Source organism: Prionailurus bengalensis, chromosome D3, assembly GCF_016509475.1.
Source record: "Prionailurus bengalensis isolate Pbe53 chromosome D3, Fcat_Pben_1.1_paternal_pri, whole genome shotgun sequence".
Classification (NCBI taxonomy): domain Eukaryota; kingdom Metazoa; phylum Chordata; class Mammalia; order Carnivora; family Felidae; genus Prionailurus; species Prionailurus bengalensis.
This window is the reverse complement of record NC_057356.1, coordinates 31,522,422-31,535,323: the sequence shown is the minus strand read 5'-3', so window position 1 is coordinate 31,535,323 and position 12,902 is coordinate 31,522,422. Positions and strand designations below refer to the sequence as shown.

Sequence of the window (12,902 nt, the reverse complement as noted above, 5' to 3'; positions counted from 1 at the left end):
TCTTTTTGTCCAGTGTCCTGGGGGACAGCTTTGGCATATGACCAGGGCTCTAGCACCTTTCAGCATCAGACCCGGTGCTGGTAGGTAGAGTTTTTCTCGGAGGCTATTTGTTGGCACCAAAAGAGATCTTCTTCCCTCCTACTGGTATGCTAGTGGTAATGGGAATCTGGTATTGGTGCTCTGTGATAGCCCCGGACAGGTCTGGCCACCTCCACCATCTTCCCTTCATCTGTTTTCCACACAGCATCTAGAGTTATTTAAAATGGACTGCAGATATGTTCAGATTCTTCCAGTGATTTCTCAGTCTCTCTTAGGATCCATCTTATATTCTCATCATCTTGAACCTCTATAGGATCTCTCCCACCTCATCCACTGCATGTCAGGCACCCACTGGCCTCCTTAGTGTACATGGAGCAAGCCATGCATGCGTCTGTCACATGGCCTTTGTACTTGGTGCCTGGAATTCTTATCTCAACTCTCTGGTGGGGCCTTCATTGCATTCAAGTCTCTGCTTCTGTGTCACATCCTCTGACATCCTCTTCTGACTACCCTTCAAAAGCAGAGTCCTGCCCAGAGTCTGTCCCATTATTCTATTACAGTTTTCATCAAGTATTACTTGTACTTTTAATATACATTTCTTTCCATAATTTGGCTATTGTTGAAAGTGCTGCTATAAACACTGGGGTACATGTGCCCCTATGAATCAGCATCTCTGTATCCTTTGGATAAATTCCTAGTAGTGTTATTGCTGGGTCGTAGGGTAATTCTATTTTCAATTTTTTGAGGAACCTCCACAGTGTTTTCCAGAGTGGCTACCCAGTTTGTATTCCCACTAACAGTGCAAGAGGGTTCTTGTTTCTCCACATCCTCGCCAGCATCTGTAGTTTCCTGAGTTGTTTATTTTAGCCACTCTGACTGGTATGAGGTGGTTATCTCAGTGTGGTTTTGATTTGTATTTCCCTGATGATGAGTGATGTTGAGCATCTTATCATGTGTCTGTTAGCCATCTGGATGTCTTCTTTGGAAAAATGTCTATTCATGTGTTCTGCTCATTTCTTCACTTGATTATTTGTTTTCTGGGTGTTGAGTTTGGTAAGTTCTTTATGGATTTTGGATACTAACCCTTTATCCGATATGTCATTTGAAAATATCTTCTCCCATTCTGTCAGCTGCCTTTCACTTTTGGTTCAGTTTTTAGAGCCCAAATGTCCATCAACTGATGAATGGATAAAGAAGATGTGGTTTATATATACAATGGAATACTACTTGGCAATGAGAAAGAATGAAATCCTGCCATTTGCAACAACATGGATGGAACTGGAGGGTATTATGCTAAGTGAAATAAGTCAGTCAGAGAAAGACAGCTATCATATATTTTCACTCATATGTGGAACTTGAGAAACTTAACAGAAGACCATGGGGGAAGGAAGGGGGAAAATAGTTTCGAACAGAAACAAAGGCAAACCATAACAGACTCTTAAATTCAGAGAACAAACTGAGGGTTGATTGGGGGGGGGGGCAAAGGAGAGGGGAAAATGGATGATGGGCATTGAGGAGAGCACTCATTGGGATAGGCACTGGGTATTGTATGCAAGTGATGAATCATGGGAATCTACCCCCCAAAGCCAAGAGCACACTGTATATGCTATATGTTAGCTAACTTGACAATAAATTGTATTAAAAAAATAATAATAGGGGCACCTGGGTGGCTTACTTGGTTAAGCATCCAACTTCGACTCAGGTCATGATCTCACGATTTGTGAGTTTGAGCCCCGTGTTGAGCTCTGTGCTGTCAGCTTGGAGCCTAGAGCCTGCTTTGGATTCTTTGTCTCCCTCTCTCTCTGCCCCTCCCCCACTCATGCTTTCCCTCTCTCTCTCTCAAAAATGAATAAAAACATTAAAAAATTAAAAAATAAAAATATATACATTTTTTTGATATATTTTTTATTGCCTGTCTGCCCTATCAGAATGCCAGCTCCATGGGATCAGGAACTTGCCTGTTTGGTTCACTGTTGAATCCCCTAAAACAGTATCTGGCACAAAGTTGCACTGAATAAATATTTGTTGAATCAATGATTAAGAACAGGTCAGAAAGAAGTGTCAGGGGCCACACAGTTGGGCAGTTCATCTCTCTACTTTTATCATCATGCTTCCTTGTTTCACTTATTGCCTCTAGTCTAGTGCCCACACATGGGGTATGACATCTCTGGAGAATAACGCTTGGCCTCTAAGGAGGGAGTTGAAGGAGGAAGGTCTCTTGGCTACTCAGGGTGGGAAAGGGGACTCAGTAGTTAAATCACTCTCTATACATGCTCCTGTTCCCAGTCTCACACCTACCCATTCACTGTCCCCTGCCATTCCTCACAGGTTTTTGCAACAAATTGATTCACTGAATGATCTACCCATCTCTGTGGTGTTTTTCTAAGCTTCATCTCCTTTCTATTCTCCAAAAATCCACTGAGATGCACTGAGCTGGTCTCTTTTCCCATTGTTTCACACCTTGTAGGTTTGCACTTTTTCTAATCTTTTATTATTACTTCAGCAGGACTTTCGAAGGGGGAGCAATAAAAGCACAAGGCTAATCTACTATGCTTAACTGGAAGCCCAAATCCCTTGTCCTACAAACTAGTTTTTAAAGTATATGTACTACTAACTTTGTAACAGGTTGAATTTGATAATTGAAGCAACAAATATGGCAATATAATTAATGAGCCAAACATAAAATAACTATTAAGAATGTTGATTTTGTTGGACACATACCTGGGTTTAGCTTAGAGATTGCTTTGATGACCATCTTTTGAGTCTATTGCACCTGTGATGCATAGATAAACCTTTGTTGCTGAACCAATCTTAATTTCTAGCTGTGTGTGGTAATAAAGATATTGGCTTATTCTCCTATTGGAGACTCCATTTTATGAAGTGGGTAGGCAAGAAACTAGCAGTTTTATTTTGACTAATAAACTTCAGTTTTTGAGCAGTTTTGGATTTACAGAAAAATTGAGTGGAAAGTATAGTGGATTCTCATATATTTTCTCACCTTCTTTCCTCCATTTCATTTATTATTGACATTTTGTGTTATTATGATACAGTATTGTTTCTTTCTTTGAAGCTTTTTAAAAAATATTGGGGCACTTGGGTGGCTCAGTCGGTTAAGTGTCTGACTTCAGCTCAGGTCATGATCTCGCAGTTCGTGAGTGTGAGTCCTATGTCTGGCTCTGTGCTGACAGCTCAGAGCCTGGAGCCTGCTTCAGATTCTGTGTCTCCTTCTCTCTCTGCCCCTTCCCTGCTCCTTGTGCTCAGTCTCTCTCTCTCTCTCAAAAATAAATAAACATTTTAAAAAAACTTTAAAAATGTTTATTTATTTTTGAGAGAGAGAGAGAGAAAGAGAAAGAGAGAGAGAGAGAGAGAGAGAATGAGTGGGGGAGGGGCAGAAAGAGAGAAGGAGAGAATGAATCCTAAGCAGGCTCCATGCTCTCAGGGCAGAGCCCAACTTGGGGTTTGATGTCACGGTTTGTGAGATCATGACCTGACCTGAAATCAAGAGTCAGATGCCCAACTGACTGAGCCACCCACGTGCCCTGATACAATATTGGTGAGTCAATACTGATAATTTCTTATTAACTAAAGTCCATAATTTACATTAAGGTTCACTCTTGGTGTGAAAAGGCAGGCCTACACCAGCCAACTCCATCTTGTTCTGTGTCCTTCACCTCGACCACGCCTCCTCCCCTTGAGTAACCTCCCACTCACCCGTTCAGACTTCCCCATCAAAACACGCCTGGCGACCTGCGTAACAGGACTCCAACACTTCCCCAGCCAATCGGCTGAGGCCACGGCCATTACCTCACCAATAAACTGCCCCTAGACCCCAATAAAACCTTTGTGCTTTTGAAACTCGCTCTCTCTCCCAGGTATCTCACCGCTGCGTCAGTGCAGGTAGGGGATTGAGCTCAAGCTAGTTCGAATAAAGGCTCTTTGCTTTTGCATCAGACTCGGCTCCCTGGTGGTCTTTGGGGATCACGAATTCTGGGCATAACAGGTGTTGTACATTCTGTGGACTTTTACAAATGTATAATGACATGTATCAACCATTACAATGTCTATTCACATAGAATAGTTTCACTGCCCTAAAAATCCCCCATACTCTACCTATTCATCCCTCTCTCCCCTGAGCTACTGGCAACCACTGATTTTTTTACTTTTTTTGCTTTTTCCAGAATGTCAGATAGTTGGAATCATATCATATGTAGCCTTTTCAGATTTGCTTCTTTTAGTTAACAATATGCATTTGGTGTTCTTCCATGTCTTTTCATGACTTGATAGGTCTTTTTATTAATTATTAAATAATGTTCCATTGTTTGGATGTACCATAGTTCATTTATTTATTCACCTACTGAGGGACATCTTGGTTTCTTCCAAGTTTGGGCACTTATAAATAAAGCTGCTATAAATATGTATGTGTACTGGGTAAATACCAAAGAGCATGATTACTAGAGTTCAGTTTTCAAAATTGTTTATAAAAGTTTCATTTAGATACCATTTTGTACACTTGTGCTTGCCTTCATTTTTGAATAACTGCATCCCTACATTGCCAACATATAATTAATTCACTTTACCTTAAGGTTAAAAAAGGACATAAACAATGGTTATTTTTTAAGTTTACTGTAATCATACCTTTATATTCTTTAAAATATTTTTTAAGCTTATTTATTTACTTTGAGAGAGAGAGTGATCAAGGGAGGGGCAGAGAGAGAGAGGGAGAGACAGAATTGCAAGCAGGCTCCACAACAGCATGAAGCCCGAGGTGGGGCTCAAACTCATGAACTGCGAGATCATGACCTGAGCTGAAACCAAGAATCAGATGCTTAACCAACTGAGCCACCCACGTGCCCTATATTCTTTCTTTAAAAAGTGATCTGTACCCCCAACATGGGGCTTGAATCCATGACCCTGAGATCAAGGGTTGCATGCTCTATGGACTGAGGCGGCCAGGTGCCCCTATATTCTTGAATATGATTTAAGATAGTCAACTTAGGTGATCAGAACTTGAGTATATGACTCACACAAATCTCATGGCTTTTACAGCCTTAACATGCTTCAGTTAACTATAATGGGTACTTTCTTTTTGAAAAAGCAATGCAGTATGGTCAGTGTGGGTTCTTTGTTTTATTTAGCAATATCTCAAAACAGTTTAGAAAACATTCTCTGGCAAGTGTCTTGGGCCCATCTTGATTTTTGCCATCCTTAACACAAATTTAATGATCTTTCAAGGATTTTTGAGCCCTATTTGTGGGGAAGGTAATACAGACAAAGACGTAGGCCTTGGGGCTCATTGGCTGTAAACTGCGATTACGCCCTGGGGGGTGGGGCTGCCCAGTTACACTGTTAGTGATAGAATTAGAATCCCTTTAAAATACATGAGTTCATGCTGATGTTTCTCATTCAACTCTAACTTTCCCAAGCCAGTCTTTATTTTGTTCCAATGTTAAGATATTTTTAAATTAAATTTTGTCTTTTTCAAACATACGCAGATTTTTTTTAATTGCCTCCACCAAAATAAATTTAGAGGAGCTTCGTGTCAGTTAAATATCTTTTATCACCTCTTAGAAGGTGCCTTTTTCCAAGCTAGCATCCATTTCCAAGACCTTCACCCCTCAAAGTCAATTTTTAAAGCTCAATTAATTACAACACATTTACACAAATCACACAGCTTTAAGTCACAGCTCATTGGCAGAAAGTACTCTTGTCTGAAAAAGCAGAGGTTTTAACTCACACATACTAAAACAGAATTACTCATAGTCAATAGTGATAATATTCAAACAGAGTGCCCATTAAAATGAAATTTTCCTGTAATTGGTCTCCCTTTTGTGGTCTATGGGAAGGATTTAATCTTTGAAAATATGAAGCTTTTTTCTTCTTCTCTTTCTCTCTCCTCCTCCTTAATTGAGGAGGACTCTCTCAGTTATTTTATACTGTAAACAAGTCCCTAGTTACCAGAATCCTGGCTTCACCGGTGGTGGTGGGGGGGGGGGGGGAGGTAATTTGCCTGTACCTGTGGCGCCTTCTGTGTTTAATCTTTCATGGTAGCCATGTGTCTGGACTCTAGCCGTTTACTTCACTCCCAAGCCTGCTTTGTGAGCCAATGCTTTACTTTCATTTTTAATCTCTTTCTACATCTAGGGCAACAAATCCTCAGGATTGTGTGAAAGAATATCCTTCTAGTTCCACGTGCTAAATTTTCTAGACGGCCCTAGAATTCCCAGGCAGCCAGATATCAATGTCTCCATTAGGCTGTCCTGACAGCTGGGAGGCTTCATTCTCCCTGCTTTTATACCACTTTCCAAATCCCATAATGCTGCCCCTGCCATTAAGCTGCAGTGGCCATATAAAGGTTTTGAACTAATTTCTGTCAAAAAAAGTGATGCCCTCAGATTTTAAAGAAAGCAAGTCTTAACTTTATTAAAGGACACAGTTGTATCGATGAGTCAGTCAGTTGCTTCTTGGAGCCCTCTTGTCCTACCCTGAGTTCAACAGCCTGTAGGTAGTAGGGTTACTAGGTGTGGAGAGTCCCTTTGGTTAGTGTTCCTCATCTTTTGCTGGCAGGTGCTGCTTGATACAGAAAAAAGAGGCTACCAGCCCAAATCCAGAGCATCTAACTCCTCTGTTAGCAATGGATTCTCATGTCCTTTGTATTAAACAGATAGATCTCAGAGCAACTGTAGAAAGTCCATCTTCTGGCATCTTTATATCTTGTACTTCCCACACAATGTCCGATGTCTAAATGCAAATTCACAGCCTTCCCTCCAGCCTGATAGCTCCTGGTGACTCTTCTGGATGAATGCAACCGTCTTCCATGTGGCTGTCCAAATCAGAGGACTGGAGGGCATTCTGAGGCCCATTACCACGGTTGTCCTGGAGAGCTTCCAGATACTGCTTCTTGTTCCATGTCCACCACACTACCTTGGCCACATCCCTATGATCTTGCCTTTAGCCTCACAAGACAGCCCTGCTGTGGACCATTTCTCAGCCACTCTCTCCACAGTAGTTGCTGTGCACACCCATGTGCTGTGTCTGTGTTGGGTTCTGTGGCACAGCAGAGACTCTTAGTGGAGATTTTGCCAAGGGCAGAGACTGATATCAAACAGACATTCTGTTAGTTAGTAATGTGTGAAGAATGAAACAGAACAGAGAGGTGGAGCAACGGTGAAGGACAGGAGTGATATGGGATCCTGTTCAATCTCAGTTGGCAGGGGAATGAAGCAACAGAAGCAGACAGCCAGGGTTGGGAAGTTGTCGGGCAGCTGAACTCTAGGACAAGAAGATAGCAAGACTGGAACAGTGCATGCAAAGGTGAATGGTAGGAGGAGAGCATTTGGCTTGCTGGAAAGCTACAGGGAGGCCAGAATGTGCCAGAAGCACAGGAGAAGGTGACAGGAGAGGCCAGAGAGGTGAGCAGGGGCTATGTGGACTCTGGGAAAGACTTTGGGTTGGATTCCAAGTTAGATGGGAGCCATTGGAGGTTTTGAGTACATTCTCATCAGGTACCATTCAGGTTGCCTGTGAGAAGAGACCACAGAACAGGGAAGTTAGGGGGCTGTTATAATTGTCTAGGTGGGAGAGATTGGTGGCTTATACTAAGAAGGTGGTGGGGTGCCGAGAAGCAATCAGATTCTGGGTGCATCCACCTGAGTGTCTATCCAAACTAAGCCCATCATCCAGCCAGGGTAAACTTTTTAAAATTGAATCATGCCATATCACTCCCCCTTCAAATCTGAGCAGGAGAGTGAGTGAGGACGCCTGCCCACACCACCCACAAGATACTGCTGTCAACTCCAGGTTACCTGGTGGGGATGCAGGGCTGAAGAGCTAGGCCTTCTCATTTTCCAGGAGAGGCAGAAATGTAAATTTTTTGTGTGAAATCTTCCAAATCATACCTTTTAAAGTAATGAAGTTCAAATGAGACATGTCATTGAAGTTTTGACTTCAGTTCATAGGAGGTAGTTGCCAAGTTTGCTGGATGGAAAAAGTGATAGAATGAGTGGGCATTAAAAATATGAAACATTTATACAGTTTAGGCACTTTTTAAAAATGTTTATTTATTTTTGAGGCGGTGGGGGGGGGCAGAGAGAAGGGGACAGAGGATCTGAAGCAGGCTCTGTGCTGACAGTAGTGACTCAGGTGTGGGGCTTGAATTCATGAACCGTGAGATCATGACCTGAGCCAAAGTCAGACCTTAACCAACTGAGCCACCCAAGTGCCCCAAGTTTAGATATTTTTTTTACTTAAAAAAAAACATTTTTAAAAAATCTTTATCCATTTTTGAGAGAGAGACAGGGGGCTCGAACTCACAAACCGCGAGATCATGACCTGAGCCTAAGTCGGACGCCCAAACGACTGAGCCACCCAGGCACCCCCAGGACTAAGATGAGTTTTAAGACTGGTTTGGAAAGGCAGCTGCTTACTCTGTGTGATTACAGGGACATAAGGAGGTTTATCCAAGAATATTTCCAATCAGCTTACTGATGTCTGAAAGGTCATAATGAGGAATTAATTTATTTAACTTCATTTCATGTTAATTAATCTCCCTGGATTAAACCTTACAGCCATTTAGTGTGAATGATGTTGTTAGTGCTTTTTCTAGAAAGGGCATGGATGGGGAAATGGGTGAGGCATGTAGGGAGGGTGACACAGGGGACAAGACTGTGATGCTGGGGTGGCTGATGCAAACTTTGCCAACTATAAGAAATCCCTGAGAAATTCAAGAAATCCCCAGCTCATGGTCCCCCAGATTTAATCTGGACATGGCTAGCCACTTTCTTCAGGCATATAATTTACAGAAAGTTTCAGTCTCTGAGCTAGCCAAGACCTTATTTGTACATTGTGGTTTGTTTTCAGGTTAAAGTTACCACTTACCACTGTCCCCATACGTATATAAATTGGTATAATCTTTCTGGAAAACAATTTGGTAATATGCATCAAGAATAACTTTGAAATACTCTTTGACACATTTATTCAACTAAGAACATCTTCTAGAGAAATAATCAGGAATTATGAAAAAAGGTGTAAAAAAGGTTCATATTGGTGTATATTATTTATAGGCACACACACACAAAGAAAGAAAGAAACATGATTCTCTAACAATAGAGGAATAGTTAGACAAATTATGGTACATCCATGAAATAGTAACCATGTCTTAAAATATGTCATAAAGAAGTCTTAATAACTTGAGGAAATGCTTACACTATAATGTTAAGTGAAACAAAGAAGGTTACAAAGCAGCATGCAGTATCACCTATGTTGAGAGGGCTGTTACTGCTCTGCACAGGCACTGAGCATGGTGCTGATTCCAGGCCTGGGACAGGTGCGGGGTGGGGGGCAAGGTTTGAATATGGCTGACATGGCTAGAGTGAATGTTTACTGGCTTTTTTTGAGAGAGAGAGAGAGACAGAGTGCATGAGCAAGTGGGGAAGGGGCAGAGAGAGAGGGAGAGAGAATCCTAAGCAGGCTCCACGCCCAGCGCAGAGCCCAACTTGGGGCTTGATCTCACAGACAGTGAGAACATGACCTGAGCCAATAACAAGAGTCAGACACTTATCCTACTGAGCCACCCAGGCTATTTATTGTTCTTGACTAAGCAGTGCTCCTTCTGCCTTCATTTGGTCTTAGAAACACTCTTTTCTCTGTGGAGCCCATTACACAAGGGTGAATACAAAACTTAGCCCTGACCAATTAGTGCACCTCATTTTCCTGCTTTGGTAATTTGATCTTGGGTGAACATGTGGTCAGCCACGCTACAGTTCTCCTAGGACCTTGGGATAGATGTAGTTTTTCACTGGGGCTGTGAAACTGCTGATAGGATGGTATGCTGCAGCAACTGGGGGCCACTGCTACACTATGGGGAGGCTTTGACTGAGAATCAGACCCAACTGAAGCAGTAGAGAGGGAGTGTGGCATGGAGAGAGACAGACGGAACCATGACATTTTCCTTGAAGACCTGGCTTCAGACCTGCCTAAAACTTCATCTGACACTTGAAATTCACAGATAAAGTGAGCCCAAAATTCCATTTTCAGTGTCACTTTCCTTTTTCAAATGTCTTATCATTTGCCATCAAAAGAACCCTGTTGAAAAAGAACTTTGAGGTTTTAGATGCTTAGTTGTAGGCTATTTGCAATTGGTGGCTAAAATGAATTCACAGATATCAGTTTGCACTAACCAGACTACCATATCCAGGAAGGTGACCAACCTGACCTAAGTGGTGAAAGCCAGACATGACATTGGGCTGGGTTTTGGGCACCAGACTGCAGGAGGGAGCTGATCAGCCAGGAATGTCTGGAGAAGAGTGGCCAGGGTGATGAGGAAACCCAAGGCCACAGCACACAAGAGATGATTGGAAGAACCACTGCTGCCTGGAGAAGGAAAGCATGGCAGGCAGGAAAGAGAGGATGTCCTCTTGCTTGGGCACAAAGAGCCAGGGAAATGGGAAGAAGCCTGCTTGGACCCTGGTCTCAGCTCAATGCAAGACCCAGCTTTCCAAAGCTCAGCATGGGCCACAGGGTTGCCCAAGAAAGCAGTGAGTTTGAGGACAGTTTGAAAACCACTTGGCAAGAATGTAGTTGAGAGATTTCTGAGACTGGTTTACCTTCAGGGCACTTCCCCAGGGATTTTAACATTTTATAAAAATGTCAAGCTATTGGCTCCTTCTTTAATTGAGATTAGTTGGCAGCTAGCTGAGAACAAGTTGCCTGCTTAACATTTTTGGCCTAATCAAGGGTTGGCCTTGATTCTAAATGTTTTTTAATCACTCCTTCAGTGGCCAAGTGAACTGAAGGGAGGTTCTTGCCCAAAACAGCTGAAACAGAATGAGTTGAGTTTCTACCATTCCTCACAGTCCTTGCTCTTCCAAATCACACTTACCCATTTTGGCTTTCCAGTGTTTTTGGTGGATGAAGCCACCATGGCCGTGGTGGGGTGGGCCTGACCTGAGATTTCACATGGAAAAGGCAGGATGAAGATAGTGAGAGCTGGAGCAGCCTAAAACACCCAGGTTTTTGTTTTGTTTTGTTTTGTTTTGTTTTGTTTTAAATAGGAGCCCTCTTTTTCCTGAGCTGTCAAATACTCCTATGGGAAATTTGAGTCCAGTGAATAGACTTCGATTCATAGCTGCATTCCCAGTGCCTGGCTCAGGGCCTGGCACATAGGAGGACCTCAACCAATATTTGTTGAATGAAAGTGTGAAAGGTCTTAAGGGACCTCTGAGATCATCTAGTCTGAGTCCCTCATTTTCTAAAAGAAGCATTGTAGCTTAGAGAGGTAAAGTAACTTGCTCACATCTGCACAGCTAGCCAATGGCAGAGCTGGGTTTCCTGATGATGTTTTCTCCTTTTTATAAGGGTCTTAAATGGAATGATGAGATTTTTTTTCTTTTTTAAATTTACATCCAGTTAGTTAGCATATAGTGCAACAATGATTTCAGGAGTAGATTCCTTAATGCCTCTTACCCATTTGGCTCATCCCCCCTCCCACAACCCCTCCAGTAACCCTCTGTTTGTTCTTCATATTTAAGAGTCTCTTATGTTTTGTCCCCCTCCCTGTTTTTATATTATTTTTGCTTCCCTTCCCTTATGTTCTCTGTTTTGTCTCTTAAAGTCCTCATATGAGTGAAGTCATATGATACTTGTCTTTCTCTGACTGACTAATTTCACTTAGCATAATACCCTGTAGTTCCATCCACGTAGTTGCAAATGGCAAGATTTCATTCTTTTTGATTCTGAGTAATACTCCATTGTATATATATGCCACATCTTCTTTTCCATTCATCCATCGATGGACATTTGGGCTCTTTCCATACTTTGGCTATAGTTGATAGTGCTGCTATAAACGTTGGGGTGCATGTGTCCCTTTAAAACAGCATACCTGTATCCCTTGGATAAATACCTAGTAGTGCAATTGCTGGGTCAGAGGGTAGTTCTATTTTTAGTTTTTTGAGGAACCTCCATACTGTTTTCCAGAGTGGCTGCACCAGTTTGCATGGAATGATGATATTTTTATTTATTTTTCGTTTCTTCTAACATTTTAAAAATAATGTTTATTTAATTATTTGGGGAGGGGGCGGTGAGGGGCAGAGAGCAATGGAGAGAGAGAGAATTCCAAGCAGGCTCTGCTGCACTGTCAGTGCAGAGCCCAACTTGGTGCTCAATCTCATGAACCACAAGATCATGACCTGAGCCGAAATCAAAAGTCGGTCACTTAACTGACTGAACCACCCCTGTGCCCCATTTTTGTTTTATTTAAGTAAGCTCTATGCCCAATGTAGGGCTTGAACTTATGACCCTGAGATCAAGAGTCCAATGCTCTACCAACAGAGCCAGCCAGGTACCCCTGAAAGGGTGAGATTTTATTTTATTCATATATTTATTATTAAAAATTTTTTCTGTTTATTTATTTTTGAGAAAGAGCAAGAGACAGAGCATGAGTGGGGAGGGGCAGAGAGAGAGGGAGACACAGAATCCGAAGCAGGCTCCAGGCTCCAAGCTGTTGGCACAGAGCCTGATGTGGGACTCAAACTCACGAACTGTGAGTTCATTACCTGAGCCGAAGTCGGACACTTAACTGACTGAGCTATCCAGGTGCCCTGAAATGGTGAGATTTTAAAATATTGCTTTCTGCACCAGTCCTCGGCTTGTCCTTACATCTGAATCTGGCTCTGATTTCTGACCCAGAAATGTACTGGGTCTCTGGGAGTTAGCCAGAGCTGTTCCAGAAGCTTGTTTAGTGTCCATAAGAGCTTGGTGTCTGGTAGGCTACATACTCAGTCCCTTCAACCATCCTTCTTTTCCGTTTGAGAAATGATTGTTAACAGGGGGCAGGACCAGGCAGGACAAAACACATTTGGTTGGACAAT

The 12,902-nt window shown here is 42.4% G+C and overlaps 1 long non-coding RNA gene across 2 annotated transcripts; it reads right to left on the bottom strand.

Moving 5' to 3' along the window:
* Nucleotides 1-5,146: 5,146 nt before the first annotated feature.
* Nucleotides 5,147-11,422, bottom strand: LOC122471038. Of its 2 annotated transcripts, XR_006294069.1 has the most exons (3): nt 10,916-11,422; nt 7,935-8,013; nt 5,147-7,557 (listed from the first exon to the last, which is right to left on the bottom strand). It is a non-coding gene; the product is annotated as an uncharacterized LOC122471038 (long non-coding RNA). The 2 variants fall into 2 exon arrangements; XR_006294070.1 differs by having other exon boundaries at nt 5,147-8,013.
* Nucleotides 11,423-12,902: the final 1,480 nt, after the last annotated feature.